The sequence below is a fragment of the Papaver somniferum genome, chromosome 5 (assembly GCF_003573695.1).
Source record: "Papaver somniferum cultivar HN1 chromosome 5, ASM357369v1, whole genome shotgun sequence".
Classification (NCBI taxonomy): domain Eukaryota; kingdom Viridiplantae; phylum Streptophyta; class Magnoliopsida; order Ranunculales; family Papaveraceae; genus Papaver; species Papaver somniferum.
Genome location: NC_039362.1, coordinates 168,539,205 through 168,555,058, shown reverse-complemented (window position 1 = coordinate 168,555,058; position 15,854 = coordinate 168,539,205). Strand labels below are relative to the sequence as shown.

The window sequence follows — 15,854 nt, the reverse complement described above, 5'->3', positions numbered from 1 at the left end:
GAACAACCATAGCCCAGTAAGAAGTTTCCAAAAATAATAGAGTGCATGAAAAACAAACAAATGTATCATATACAATAATTAAACCATGCACGGAAGTTCACAACACTACTTATGCCATTCTGAACCACAAATACTCAAATCTTACTCAAAATGTTCAATTTTAAATTCTAGATCCTTAATCTAGAATTATTTATTAATGGAGATACAAATTTATTAATTTAATTAAGAGAAAGTTTATAATTAAAAAAATTAATAGATCATTTATTATGAGTAATTAGTGAAAAACATTATTATGAGGAATTAATTAATTATTTATTATCACCAATTAGTGAGAAACACTAATTAGTTAGGAATTTATTAGATTTTAATCATTTATTATTTTAGATTTTTCTTAATGGGTCATTAAATGATAGTTTAATGGGAGAAATTACAACCATAGATTTATGTATTGGGAGGGTAAATCTCAACCACCATTTACATAGGCTAACTTAGCTAAACTGTGCTTGAAGCCGTGGATTGATACTAAGTTACACATCATCATAGGTCGTATAATTCGCGCCATAGGCATTTGATAAAGATTACTCAGGCACAACTTCTTCTCTTTTCATCTGACAAATAAATATTCATACAAAAATCAATCTAATAAAACTTCAAAAAAACGATAACCATGTACGAAAAAGTATTTTAACAATGGTGTGCCAAACCCCTAGAACAAAGTATTTACACTTACAAGAGTGTTCCTTTGCTGAACTCCATCTGAAGCCACCTTTTACCAAGGAAAAGTCAAATAGTGCTTTCAACTGTGAAAGAAAAATCTAGGGGAACAAACAAAAGCTCAGCCAACGACTGCATTTCAATTCCCAATTTCGAAGTCTCCCCAAGGTTTCATTCTTGCCACTTCATTTCATATCTAAATTTTTTTCTCTACGCCTTAGCTTCAAGGATGGATTCTTTAAAATTTTAACAATGGTGTGCCAAACCCCTAGAAAAAGTATTTACCCTTAAAAGAGTGTTCCTTTGCTGAACTCCATCTGAAGCCACCTTTTACCAAGGAAAAAAATCCACCATAGCACACCAAACATGGTGTAAGAAACACCAACCATAATCCACCATAGCACACCAAACATGGTGTAAGAAACACCAACCATTATCTGATTCTTCTCGTTCTTCTGTATTTTAAATTCCTAGTATATAATTTGGTATTTAAAGGATTGTAGATGAATCTAGATCTCGCTTGTCAGAAAAGTTCACATGGTAGTATTCTTTCGGTTGGTAGGAATAAGCTAGAAACTAAGGAGCAACTCCACCAAAAACAGGTTCCATATATGAATCAGGAGGGTTTGTACATAATTTACTGATGTGAGCTAAAATAGGTTTAGCATCAGACAAGGTGCTTATATCAAGTGAATTGTTCTTGTGAAATAAAAATCTACCATCTGACTAAGAATGTTGCTCCTGTCTCACATAAATCCACCGCCCTTATAAAATTTTCAAAAATGTTAGTAGCTCGAACTGTAAGTAAGATAATTCACATAACTCGTGTAGGGCATTTCGTCTTGGGTGGGTGCTAATTAAGAGTCCAACACGGCAGAAACAAAGAAGAAAATAGGCAAGCATTTCCTAAAGAAAAAGAACTAAACAAATACAGTTATGTACTACAGTTATCTTACACTTTAGTGAAAATATAACTTCCTGATATCTAGAAACTTCAAACTAAAATCGCACAGTCAAGATTAAGAAACCAAAAAATGCATACACCCATTGTCCCATTGTGGAACAGTTACTGCAATGAGACATACCCATAATATTAGTAACATCGAGATGCATTTGGAATTTGATTAAAACTATCTACCCGTCAATGGGAAACTTTTGATCATTCTATAACTAAATTTGTAGTGTTACCGAAATCATAGTCATTGCTAAAACTAATTTGTAAGATAAAAAAGCATAGGTGCAGTCTTGTTTACATAAATATAGTAGGATACTTGATACCCATTGACACTTTATAAAACAACTGCCTTTCCATACATATTTCCAAGAGCTTTCTTTATAAAAAAAAATGTTTGATTGAATTTTCAGATTTGGAAAACAATAAAAGTAAACTCGTCCATGTTTCAAATTAGCATCACCATCCCATGTAAAGACAATTAGCTATTTAAAGATACTGGGTGAATGAATCACAATCACATCTTTTTTAATGACTTATATGTCGCTTTTCATGCATTTCAGGTCCAGAAAGTTTCAAATAAGAGTCCACAAAGATATGAATATGTGCAGTATGTGTACATCTATCTAGATAGAAGAAGAAAAATCAAAATCCTATCCATTAAGTTACCAAATGGTTACCTCTATCGTGTGTTTTCGAGCTGCACATACAAAAAGCTACCCATTTATTTTTCAAATATGCTGAATTTGTTGGTTATTAAAGCTACATGCCTAAGGATATGTTTAACAAAGGTTTTATTGCATATCAAAAATGAAATTCGATTTGCGCTGAACATAAAGAAACATAGAATCCACAAGTGTGTACAATTGCACAACAAAACATATCTTCTAGTAGCCAAATGCTAAGGTATCCGATAACCAAGTTTAATAACTGAATGGTGAAATCAATACCGAACAAATATATATTTTAGACTTTTTCTCTGCCATATCCAATATAGTGACATACTACTAATGTTAACATAACTCACCAATTTAGTTGGCAATTTGCTTTGTATCTGTACAAATTGCAATGTCTGTCTTTCATAAACAAAAATGTTGAATCTTCACTGGCTGAATTCCTATGTTGAGCTTCAACCACATCCTCGCGCTTCCATCACTTGAATGACGAACACAATCCTGCTTCCAAATACCCACTTATAATCCTTGGATATAACATTGATAAAAGAAATGTGATCTACTCAAGTCTAACAAAGTATCGTACGAATCTAATATATTAACCCTAGAGAACATAACTTTATCTTCTGCAACTTTCAATGCGACTGCTCGAATTCCTTGTCCTCCCAGAACTGAAACTACTGTATTTTGTAAACATAGTATAACCTTATTTAACTCTCCACAACTATCTAAGTTACGCCTCATTCATCCAAACAAAATGGGTGAAGAATATTACCACGAAAGTGATTCCTTTTGCACAAAAGTAATCAGATACTATATGAACGGTACCCGTATTGAATGTGATATCTCATTCCTATCAACATCTTTATTAGAAGCTATTACTATATCGTCAGATTGTAGTTTAAGCATTTCTATATGCTATACACATTATGGTTTAGTTTTCAGTACTAACACCCTCTTCGTGCAAACAAAAAACCCAAATAAGAAAATTTCTAGACAAATACTTTAATGAATAACTCAAATTTGTTTCTAGATTATATCACTAACCTTTAAATTCCTGGAACGCTCCATAGTTTGACTATTTGATTATTAAAATATAGACTGATATCAGCAGCACTTTGCATCGTGTGCGAATCCCTTGATTTGAAGCATAATTACACGACCACTATTATCTCTATCGTTATTCCCATTCAATCAAAATAGATACCAACTCTGATATTCACCAAGTATTGAGGTTCCCAAATTAAGAATCATTTGTAGAAAAACCAAATTGAAATAAATAAAAACACCATGAAAATACTTGGGACTCAGGATGCCATCACCTTAGGATCTGTTGGTGGAGAATCCTGCGTGCCTTCCTCTTCCTGGTGCATCGAGACCCACAAAAGATTGTGTTTGATTTCCTTCTAAACCATTGTCAATTGAAAAGATGATGTTTACCTGCAATAAGAGAAATAAGAAATCTGACTGGTAAGAAATTTTTAAGAGGAGATTCAAATCAAAAATAATTCATGTCCTATGGCTCTTTACTACTGTTTCAAACTCTGCAATATTATAAAATTTCAAGAATTCAACAAAACTGTTGGGTATTCGAGCTGGAGCTTCAGAAAAAAAATAAATGGTAAGTGTGAGATAAAGAAATTGAAACCTAAATCGTTGTTACTTTAGTCACCAAGTCGAAAACTGCAAAAAGACAGTTGGATGGAACAAAACCACAAAGGAATATGAATCTGGTTACCGTCACTCTCTTAATTCGTCGGTCTGTAATTCCTGAGGTTTTTATTACGGAAGGTAAGAGGGTTAGGGATGGTTAAGAGGATAATAATAATAATAGCTGTAGATTTGTCTTTCTGGAAAGTAAATCTGAAATTAATCAAAATGAACCAAAATTTTGAGCCTCGGGGAATCAGAGAACTAAGACTCACAAAATCATAACCGTAATTTGATTTTTTGTTCCAAATTTTTTTTTCTGATCGATCTTCCTTGAGAACTAACAAAACTCAAAATAATGAAGGACAACCCATGATTAGCAAAATAAACCTCAAAATGGTACCTGTGTGTTGCATGTTTAATGATTAAAGGAAGGAAGACGAAGAAATTGAATATCAGGCAGGCAGCAGTGGATAACGAAGAATTTTGAGGGTGGAGATTTTGGCATTGAGATGGGAGAGAAAACGATTGTTCTGTATACGGTTACTCATTTCTCATTCTAAAACGATGGCAAACGTGCGGAAAAAGGGTCCGGCTTGGAAAATCACGGTCATGGATTTATCTTTTCCACGAATAGATTCCGACCACTATTTACATAGGCAAAGTTATCCAAACTATGTCATGTATCCTAGATAAATTAGAGCATTTACAACGGAGTTACAATGCATGCACCTATTACTACTAATGGTGGTGGTTACAAAGTAATGGGGGAAGTGAAAAGGTGAACAGGAGATGAAAAGATGATGATGAAAATGAGTGTAAGTGTGGCATAAATCCACTGTATGATTATTTAATAACCCCCTCCCCTGGATGACACCACACTAATTAACATTGCCTCATTAAAACCTTACTAGTAAAACCAAAAGGGAAACCTAAGCAAAGGAAAAGGAATAAAAAACGAATAGAGTAATGATAGAGGCGCAAATGTCGCCTCGGTAAAATCTTGACAAAGAAAACCCAACGGAAAAAACATTGACAAAGGAAGAATATCACAACGCGATAGTCCAATAAAATACCTCATACTACGTACCTCCACCTGATAAGTACTTCAGTTAAATATGAACCCACATTTGGGGATACCTCCGCAAATTAGGGGATACTAATGGTTATATGAGACATAATATAAGCTAGGGGCAGTTTTATTAGTGATGAAATGACTATATCCCCCTTTATTTTATAAAAAAATAAAATGGTAAAAACCTAATTCAAGTATCTCTTTTCTCCACAATTGTTGGCTCCTCTTTTTTTCAAGCTTACTGTAATCATCACGACTATTGTAATTACCATGGCAACATGAAAGCTTAGAGATATTTACTAAATACAGATTAAGGAATGAAAGCTTGGAACGGACATTACAGTAACAACAAACTCTTAACCAAACCAATACCTCGAGGAGTTATACATGTAAACTTATTGCTATCAATCTAAACTTACTTTCAATAAGCATCCTTGAAAATTGAATCCGGAATTTCACCTGAAATCCTATTTTTCTCCGCTCTAATTAGCTTAGTTCTCGGTAAGGATGAAAGTTGCTTTGGAAAATCCCTACTAATGCTTTAGTCTGTGACATGGATCCCATTAGAATAGGATAAGTGATTCCCATCATTCCATCTATTATTTGATTCATTTCTATAATTTTTCTACGGGGTCTCAGTCGGCATTGTCATCATTGAAAAGACGAGGGTACCCAAATACACCACAATCTCTTTGTTTCAACCTATAAGTCCTCTACCGAAAGTGATCGTCTATGGACAAAGTCGAGATAATAAAACTAATCGGTTCATACTTCGTGTGATTGTCTATGGATACAAGATCGAGACAATACGACAACAAGATAACTTGTATAATTGACTATGGATAAAAGATCGAGACAATACGACAACGAAGTATGTTACTTGATAATAGGTTCGGACTTAACCAAACTATATAAGATCACTATCAAGTAATGCGGAGTTAACGTTTGTGTATTTTACTTTATTATAATAAACAATTATAATACGGAAATCAAAGTAAAAGACACAATGTTAACGACCCCGAGACCTAGTCAAGAATTGAATACTCTCATAATTAAGCCGCTATACAAAATCTAAACCAACTTCGTATAGTTGAGACCAAGCAACTACCCCTAGTTCATTTAGTTTCCTCAATATCTCTGCGCTTCCGACTTCGAAGGTCACGCACTGGTACAATTCCTTTGGATCGTATTGCAAACAGCAGAGAAAACGAATGTGTTTGGTAACAACTCTATTGATTCTTTTAATATAAAGATATCCCAAGTCATATGCAAAGGCTCTTTCGTTTAATCTAATAAACTCCCTTGCTTGGTTAGATCAATCTATCAAATAACTACAAAAGTAGTTAAGTATAGATTCGCAATTAATCAGTATAGATATCAACGAGAAACTATAAAGTGATGCCGATCTCATGCAAATCAATCGAATAAATCCGATTCTACTTGGATCCCATCCGATCAAGGTTTGTGCACATACAAAGATATGAGAACTAATAAGAAATCTTCTTCGTTAAATCTTATTTATTCTTCAATAATAACCTGCACAATACCACTTGAATCTCTTATGATCAATCACACATAGAGTAGAGTCTGTTAACAATGGATTATCACAAGATGTCTTTAGATGTAACAACAGTTTTAAACATCCCATCGATACTTCGATCTAGTTTGAGTGAATCTTATATCAGAAGAGAAGATTCTCAAGAATAAAAAAACTAGGTGCAATCAAAGTTTCAACAACTGTTAGTCAATCAAATCAATCGCAAACTAATAACACTGCAATTATCTAGTTTCCCACCAACGATACTTGTAGAGATTCTTGATCCACATAAGTCTTTAAATGAGTTGTCGTAAGAGATTCACCTAATTAGGATACTTTCCTCTCCGAATAGACGGCTCCACCAGAAACAACAAGAAATGAAGTTTGTCTGGATCTTAGGATAGTTTATTTACTAGAAATGCAAACTTAGGTATTTATAGACCAAGTATGTTTGGACATCAAAGAATTTCCAAAACCGAAAATATTCTCAAGATCTGCAATAAACGTCAAAATTCGGTTTTCCTAATTCCAATAAATGCTTGTCCAATATTTTCGAAATCTCTCAATAGAAAATCTTCAATTAGTAAATGCACATTAATAATTTTTATTCTCTAAAGATATGCATTTAATTGCTGGTAATTAAAGCATTTAAAACCAGAAACCTTAATTAAAAGATTCTCAATTTATTTCCGCACATGATCTCCTTGAGTAGTAAGGAATATCTTTGAACAATTGATAAGAGTTATTGTACGTGTTCAAAGTATGTTGACATCTCTTCATTGTAAATCCTTATTCATATTTACATGGACTTACATTCTTGAAATCGGTTATATCACACTTCCAAACAAGTTTAGAATTGGTTGACTTGTATTCCAAGATATCTATGTGATTGATCAAATATTAAATAACATACATGGGTTCAATCGGTTCTACCAATCAGTAGGATCGGTTATACCTTAATATGGAAATACTTGTGATCGGTCACACAAGTTACTAGGACCGGCTATATCAGTTACCAGGATTGGTTCCATATTTCCATGGTATTGCTTGTGATTTGTCACACCAGTTACCAGGACCGGTTACCAATTACAATGATCGATTACTCAACACTCTGTGATCGGTCACACTAATTACTAGGATCGGTTACACCAATTACTAGGATTGGTCACACCAATTTCAAATATCGATCATACCATCTCATGGTGATTCAGTTACACCAATTAATAAAAACCATTCATACCAAATCATAAGTCAGACATTGTGATTAGTTATACCAAAATACATAACATAGTTACGATCGGTTTTACCATTTCACACATATTGGTCATCCAAAGATTTGCAATGAATAACCGAACCAATAAGCCTAATTATTTCCCTTTTAATTCACGAAACGAGTTCATGAATGTACTTCCTTTAAACGAATGTAAAACATTGTTTCTGTAGCGCCCCAAAGCTAGCTAATCCAAGAGATTAACTAAATAAAGAGGCACTACGAATCTAAAACAGTTACTTAAACAAACAATTAAGAAACCTGCTACAAAAACTTAACCCAAGTATTAGCCCGGCTCTGAATTATATATATACAAGAACTCCTCTCAAATGATACATACAAAATAGTCATTTGGTCTACAAATAGATTATACAACATAATATACATATCATAAGTTAACCGACTAACGGACTCAACGTCCTGAAGCTTTCGCTGCGCAACTCTGATCTATCTCTGAAACTGAAAATGGGAAAGGGTGAGCACATCATCCCTAAAAGGGGTGCCCCGTAGGAATAACATTTAACTTTAAAGAAATCATGAGCAAGATTTGGAAAACAATTCATGTTTTCCCAAACATCAACAAGTGACCAAGTCACTTGAAATAAACAAACATGTATATGGACAAACTCCTTCTTCAAACAATTTATATTAGTGATGCCGGGTTTTTCCACACCTACATAGCTATATCGATGCCGGGTTTTTCCATATCTAATAAGCATAAAAGCTGAAAATAAATAGATATAAATACGAAGGAGTGTATCCTATATACCACAGATGGAAATTATTATTTCCCATAACAATTCATAATGACAAACATTACAAGTTCTTTCCGATTCATGGAAAGATTCAAAGAATCAACCGAATAATCATAATACAAACTAAACAATGCATGAAAAGCACAATTAGACAATGCATGAGTTTGTTAAACATAAACTTTTATAAAACAAAACAACGATGGTTTCAAAAGAGTTAAAAGTATTCCCATCTCTTTTGATGACAAGCCACGCCTACCTCGAGATCCACGATCTACTGGTTCGTCCTTTGAATAGATCGTTGTTAATAGAGTCTAATTGTTAATTATACAAGAACTCTAAGAATTTAGACACAAGGCTCACACAAGGCTCATAACATAATTTCATACAAGTCTCTAGTTATAGGCTAAGTGAACCATCTAATGGTTCTAAGCCCATTATGATTCCACACCTTTTATTATATATCCTTAACATATCTAAGAGATTACTAATCCAATTAGATTGATTCTATAATCCCTAGCTAAGTCTTATGAATATCTACACTTGTAGAATAAGCCAAAGGCTAATTCGGATCATAAGTGATCCACTACATCAACATAAGATAACTAGCGCTAAGCCCAAGTCCACTAAAGAAGTCCATGAATCCAAGGCCTGGTCTAATTGGTCAACTAACGGTCTCGAACAGCCAAAATGGTCAATTAACGGTCAACGTCCGAAGTCAGGTCAATAGTCAAAGTCTAGTCTGGTCAAACGAGTCAAGACTGGGTTAACTCAGTCATTAAGACTGATTCAGATGAGTCAGTTAGACTGACTGGGATGACTAAGGGTTTGAAACAATAACACACTACACAAATCAAAACTAAAAAAAAACACTTTATAATCACTACCAACCTGAATTCAGGCTTGCACCATTACAGCTCAGTTCCATCACCCTTCAACAGCATTACAAGAACAATACCCAACATTATACACACAAAACTATAATTCCAGATCAACTTCAAACAATTCATTACATCAATTACAAACTCTCCTTACCTGCCATTGCAGTTGCAAGCCTTCCCTTGGAGGTTTAACTCAACAAAATCACTAATTTCTTATTCTAACAATACTGTCAATCCAACTCAATATCACATGCAACTTACATTAACTGTCACCACCAAAACAACACCACCACCATTACACATCTCATACATGATCTTCACTTCAACTGTCATTCAAAACACAACAGCACCATCACCAGTTGCAATACAGTACCTCCACCAGTTCAACAATACCATCTACAATTCCATCATGTGCAATCCATTCTCTTATCTCAAATACATACCCAACACCAAACCACTACCACCAATCTACAACACCAACTCTGCTCAACACAAACTCAGTTCATACTTACATCCCCTGCAAACTCAACAATATAAACACTAACAACATTACCACTTCTGCACATTCAAACAATCACTACATCCATCTTAACCAACTCAGATATACCAGTTCAACAACACCAACAATTCTCTGTAATTCAAACAACAACCAAACTCCACTTCATACCCAACTCAGGCCTTAGCTCAAATATCAACTACACATATTCAACCAAAGATACTAAATAACTTCAGTAAACATATTTAAAGAACAATTACTTCCTAACAGTCTCACACAGGCAACTGAGGTCGAATCCTTCCTTCCATTGCCCCAATTGAACAATCATACCAAACTACAAACACCCAATAATCTTCATCACCCTCACTGGTTCACAAGAAACCCTAACTCTCTAATTCTACCACAAACATAACCTCAGTACGTTAATTAAACATCAACTCATGTGTTCTTTATCTAGCCATAGCCCTATATCTTTCTAAATCTTAAAAACAATAACCAAATCCTCAAACCCTCATTCTTGATTCTTCTCTGAAATTTGAGAATCAAACTCTAATTTATCTTCTTTGCTTCCAACACACAGAACCCCCTTTAATCACTTAATTTCATCCTCAATTGTTTAAATCTTCAATCGATTCCCAATCTCAGAAACCCTACATCCACTTATAGTAACGTCATCTTCTTCTTCTCCCGAAACCAAATCATCTTCAGTATCATCACAAGCTTCCTCAATTCATCAGGTTCAAAGCTTTCATGAATCAAACACACAGATATCGCTTAATCTTCTTGACTTGAGATCGACAGAAGAGAAGAAGCAAAAACAGAAGAAAGAAGAAAAGAAGGAAGAAAGAGAAACGAGAATGTTGAATAAGCTTATGATGCTTATCTGCTTGATCGGTTCTGACAAGGCTAAGGACAAATGATACAGGTACCCACCCAAATGATATGGGGAGCCCAGGTCGGCCGAGTTGCAAAATGAGTATTTTGCCCTTCGAACAAATTTGATGATATCTTCTTCGTTCGATATCTGAATGACACGTTCAAGTAGTCCATTCTGCGTAACTTCTCGAGTTTTGTGTAACAGTACTAGTTTCGTATCTAGATCGTTGTTAGATTAATTTCTAATAATTAACGTTCGAATTATATTAATCGAGTAATTAGCGGCTAAGACGTCTCTTGACTAGTCTAATAGCGTTGACGAGCTTGAGGGTATTTATAGTTTCCTAGGATGAAATATTCACCATAACCCATTCACATAATCATAACAGTATATACAAGATTAAGTCGATGTCATATCTATGAAGTTCAAAAGATAAGCGTTATACTTCGTAGTCTAATTCCATAATACATTGATCATACAATTATGACCATGTCACATCACTAGAGTATTATGCAATATGTACAGTATATACTGCTTCGCAGTTATGTTTTCAATACAGCACGACTTGAAAGATACGCTAGGAATGAAACAATTCAAGTCAATAGTACTAACCTCAAGTAGAAGGATGATATCGTCGTTGTAGTTCTCTACTTCTTCACTTTCTTCGGGTCTTCAGAGTAATACTTGTATGTCTCAACATTCCTATACTTTCTAGTCTAACCTAAACGAAGTTGACTCTAGTATATAATCAAGCGACTTTAGATGAGTTTTGACACACTAAAATATGACAACCAAACTTGACATACCAACACTTGGTGAGTTAAACCGAGCTATGTTCTAATAATCATGATGAACTCAATGTTGACTCAACATTCAAAGCGTATATTGGTAATTACCAATATTAATTGGATAAGGGGTTCTTCATATTACTCCATAATATTATTTTTTTTTCTTTTCTTTTTGGAGTATCCCCCAATTATGCCATCTAAATATTGGCTTGAAAATCTTTGAGTCGAGACTTTCCAATTCCGATAAACGAATTTTTTGAATAAAAAGGATTATTCGTTCTTTCGTGAAGAAAATTGCTAGTTGATGATTCTTTTGTGTTAGTCTTCTAATAGTAGTGTTTTTGAGTCTACATGCTTCTTTAAATGCATTAAGGACTTGTATCTTATATTGCTAGATTCTCAGAGATGATTTGCAGAATTAGTTGATGTAATTTCTTCAACAAAGTGCCAAGATATGCATATATTATTATAGGTGAAAAAACCCGTATTTGTGACTAAATCTTATGTGGTTCAGAATGACAACCAAATTTCTAGGAGATGGTTATATGGTGGGAATCCGCAAAATAATCAAAATTGATACAACTCCCCCTTGGATGACCAAATCCAAATCCAAAGTCTTTTCTAGTAGCAATTACCTGGTCGACTAGAGAATATCTCCTAAGAGTCTAACATAGGTTTTACGCCGGCCTGTCCTAGCCTCGCACAACTTGCTGATGAGTGCTAAAAAGTGCATATTTCTATATATTTTTCTTGGCATTTAACTCATCTTTTGTGCATTAATTCTACATTTTATCCCATATTCTGTGTTTTCGTTGTTTTCAAGAATAAATACTTTTCTTAATTAATTTTGCATTTTTAGGTACTAAATAAAGCCTGGTTAACTCACGGAGCGAAAAGAGCAAAGGAACGGCAAAGACTCCCGCTAGGAGGAAGCGAAGAATGATGTTTGCAAGAGCCGGATCAATTAGAAGTGGGCTTGAAGAGGAAGAATTGTTCTTAAAGAAGATATGGGCTTGGAATACCCAAGGCCCAACACCCTTACCCAAATCCATTTCCATTATCCATACCCATTTCCATGAGAGCCGTCAGATTGGATCCATCTCATCATCCAACGGCCACCTCATCATTGTGCATAAAAATCCAAAGCTCCTGTCAAACACCATAGTACCTAACCCCATCTTGGACCGTCAGTTTTGATGTATCAACGGTCGCTCCACCCCCATCTCCATCGCTCCGTTGGATCATTCTATCATCTTTTCATCCAACGTTTTCCCTTATCAGAACATCTAAAATTGATGAGTCCGTCTAACACCCTAGTCACCGAACCCTATTACCCAACCAAACAGGCCCTTCTTCTCCATCGGGTTCTTCTTCTCATCTTCCCCAAAAACTCCACAGTCCTACCACCATACCGCCTGCAACTCCACTGCCACCACCATCTCTTCCATCACCACCTCGAGCTTCACCATCTCCATTCTCCCGACCAAATCAGAGCCATCACCATCATCCATCTCCCTAGTATTTCCCTCTCTTGTTCTTAGCATCAACCCTAAGTGCTAAAAATAAGAAAGAGAAAATCTAGGGCATCAGTAGACGCAATTGGGAGCAGTTCAAGCTGAGGAGGAGCAGAGGAAACAACAACATGGCATGGGTCGAGCTGAATTCGCAAATGGGTGAGAGAAATTGAAAATCCCCAAATTTTAGGGTTTAGAAATTAGGGATTTGATGTAAGCTATAAATAGAAACTAATGTAGAATGTTTAAACTGTTCTTGGGTCATCCTAGTTCCCCCTAATTGGGTTAATTTCATTTTTCAATCCAATGCATATCTTCTTCTTATCCACTGTTAATGTTTGTTGTGTGAATGTTCAATTGTTTGTTGTCTTGTGAATCTTCTACTGTTAGTCCTGTAATTCCCCTGTTTACTTATATGTTCTTGTTTTGAGTCTTAATGCTTGACAACATGAAAGCTCCTAACTCCAGCATGTTCTAATCCATCACTAGGGTGAGAAGACCCTTGATCCAAATGGTTAGCCATTTGAGTTAGTCCCTGTTGATCTCAAAACAGTTAGGTTAGTGACTTTCCAAGGGTTCACTGGCTTTTGATTAGTGGTGCTTTAAACAGACCATTAATGCTAGGAGTCAGTGATAGTCTGAGGGATTAACAAAGCCATATTAGTTAGAGACCTAGACCCTAAGTGACCTGTGATTGCCTATGCTTTAATCAGATAGGCAATGCTAGGGGTTAATCCAAGGACTTTAGGTAGTTAACTAGACACATGACAAAGTTAACCTAGGTGAACTAGCTAGGTGAAAGAGAATTCTCATCCATCTTCATACACTTCCATTCCCATTGTTTTCAGTTTCTTCATTGTTTTCTTTCACTTGTTTTACCTTCATTGCTCACTGTTTTTTCCCTTCATGCTCACAGTGGTGTCTTAACACCACAATCTTTACTTGTTTCACTCACTGTTTACTGCCCCCATTCAGCTCTCATACATCAGTCCATTCAGCTCCATGTTAGCTTAGGAAGCAGCTAGAGAAGCTAGAAAACAACATTTGCTCCCCCTTGTCCCTGTGGACTTTCCCTTTCTTCCCATTCTAGCTACAATTGACCCTGTATACTTGCAGGTCAATTTGTAGGTTGTTTATAAAACCCACCAAGTTTTTGGCGCCGTTGCCGGGGACTTGGCATTGTCTGTTTTTCCTTGCTTTCTTTTGATGCTATTCACTTGCATATCTTGCATTTAGTATAATCATTTAGTGTAAGCATTTATCTCATCATAACTTGCATTTTCATCTTTGCATAATTTTTATCTTTGCATCATTTTCCCTTGCTGTTCTTGACAGTGTCTGTTGAGCTTTCCAGGTGCTCCTGTTGCTGTGCTGTTGTGACTCTGTTTTGCTTGGCTGAGCCCTTGCTGTTGATGCTGATTGAGTTGCAGCTGGGCCTGCCACTTGCTGCTACTTTCTTCCTCTTTCCTGTGCTGCTGGCCTGTGCAACTTGCTTCTGTGATGAACCTGTAGAGCTGTTGCTGCCAAGCCTGCAACATTTCCCCTGTTCAGCTACTGCTTGTGGTGCTGCTGTTGCTGCTGAGCTGCTTCTCCTGCTGCTACCTCCTGCTGGAGCTGTTGTTGCTGTGATCCAAAGCCCAACTGGGCTTTTGCAACCAAACTGAGCAGCTGGGCTGTGCTTAAGCAAGTAAGCCTAAACCCATTAAGAGAACCCAACCTGTGGGCTTCCATTTTTAATTTGTGGGCTTGTAATAATTTTTTCCATTTTTTTGTTGGGCTTGTAATTTAAGTTAACTTTTGGGTTTGTATTTGAGCTTAACTGTGGGATTGTCCCTATCAAAATTTTGGGTTTCAAAAACCCAACAAACAACCTAAACAAGTTTAACTGAACCTACCAACTCAGCTGGGCTTCGTTGGTTTCTGGGCTTGCTGAAGTCGTTAGTGGGCCGTGTACCCAAACTCTAGGCAGAAAGTTGGGCTCTGTTTCACAACAATTTTTCCAAAACCCAACAGTGGGCTTGGCCTTTTATCCCATAAAACCAAAGTTTTCAAAACCCAATAAACCAAAGTGTTTTCTTATCCCAATAAGAACCAAATTTTTAAACCCATAAAAACCAAATGTTTCCCATCAAAACCAAATTTTTCCCAAAAATCCAAACCCATTAAAACCAAATAGTGGGCTTTGTGTCTTTTCAATATGGGCCAACCTCGTGCTCTCCATGAATACATGTATCCCACAATAACAATTCCATTATCATGTATTGTCTTACCTCAAACCAATAACCCTTTTAAAATAAATGCAAGCACGATACAAATACTTCCTTTATTTCGAGGGTTCGATTCTGAGAACCCCTATACTCATGTAAGAGAGTTTGAATAAATTTGTCGGACTATGCAACCTGATCATATGTCCGAAGACTCTCTGAAATTGCGTTTGTTTACATTTTCTCTAAAGGAAAGGGCCAAAACATGGTTTTACGGTTTGAGACCACAATCAATCAACACTTGGGACCAACTCACAGATCTATTTTTCAAAAAATTCTTTCCACATCATAGGACCATCGCTATTCGTCAAAGTATCAATTGTTTTGTCCAATTGGATGAGGAAACTGTTTTTGACTATTTTGAACGTTTTAATGATTTGTTGAGCGAATGTCCACACCATGGATTTGAG

At 35.7% G+C, this 15,854-nt stretch overlaps 1 long non-coding RNA gene across 4 annotated transcripts; it reads right to left on the bottom strand.

Annotated features, from left to right (window-relative positions):
* Positions 1-358: 358 nt before the first annotated feature.
* LOC113283581 lies at positions 359-4,574 on the bottom strand. Of its 4 annotated transcripts, XR_003327525.1 has the most exons (6): positions 4,394-4,574; positions 3,663-3,780; positions 3,388-3,552; positions 2,694-2,841; positions 731-1,478; positions 359-608 (listed from the first exon to the last, which is right to left on the bottom strand). It is a non-coding gene; the product is annotated as an uncharacterized LOC113283581 (long non-coding RNA). The 4 variants fall into 4 exon arrangements; XR_003327524.1 differs by having other exon boundaries at positions 359-1,478; positions 4,394-4,564; XR_003327526.1 differs by lacking the exons at positions 359-608; positions 731-1,478 and adding an exon at positions 1,493-1,783 and having other exon boundaries at positions 4,394-4,565.
* Between the last annotated feature and the right edge of the window lie 11,280 nt (positions 4,575-15,854).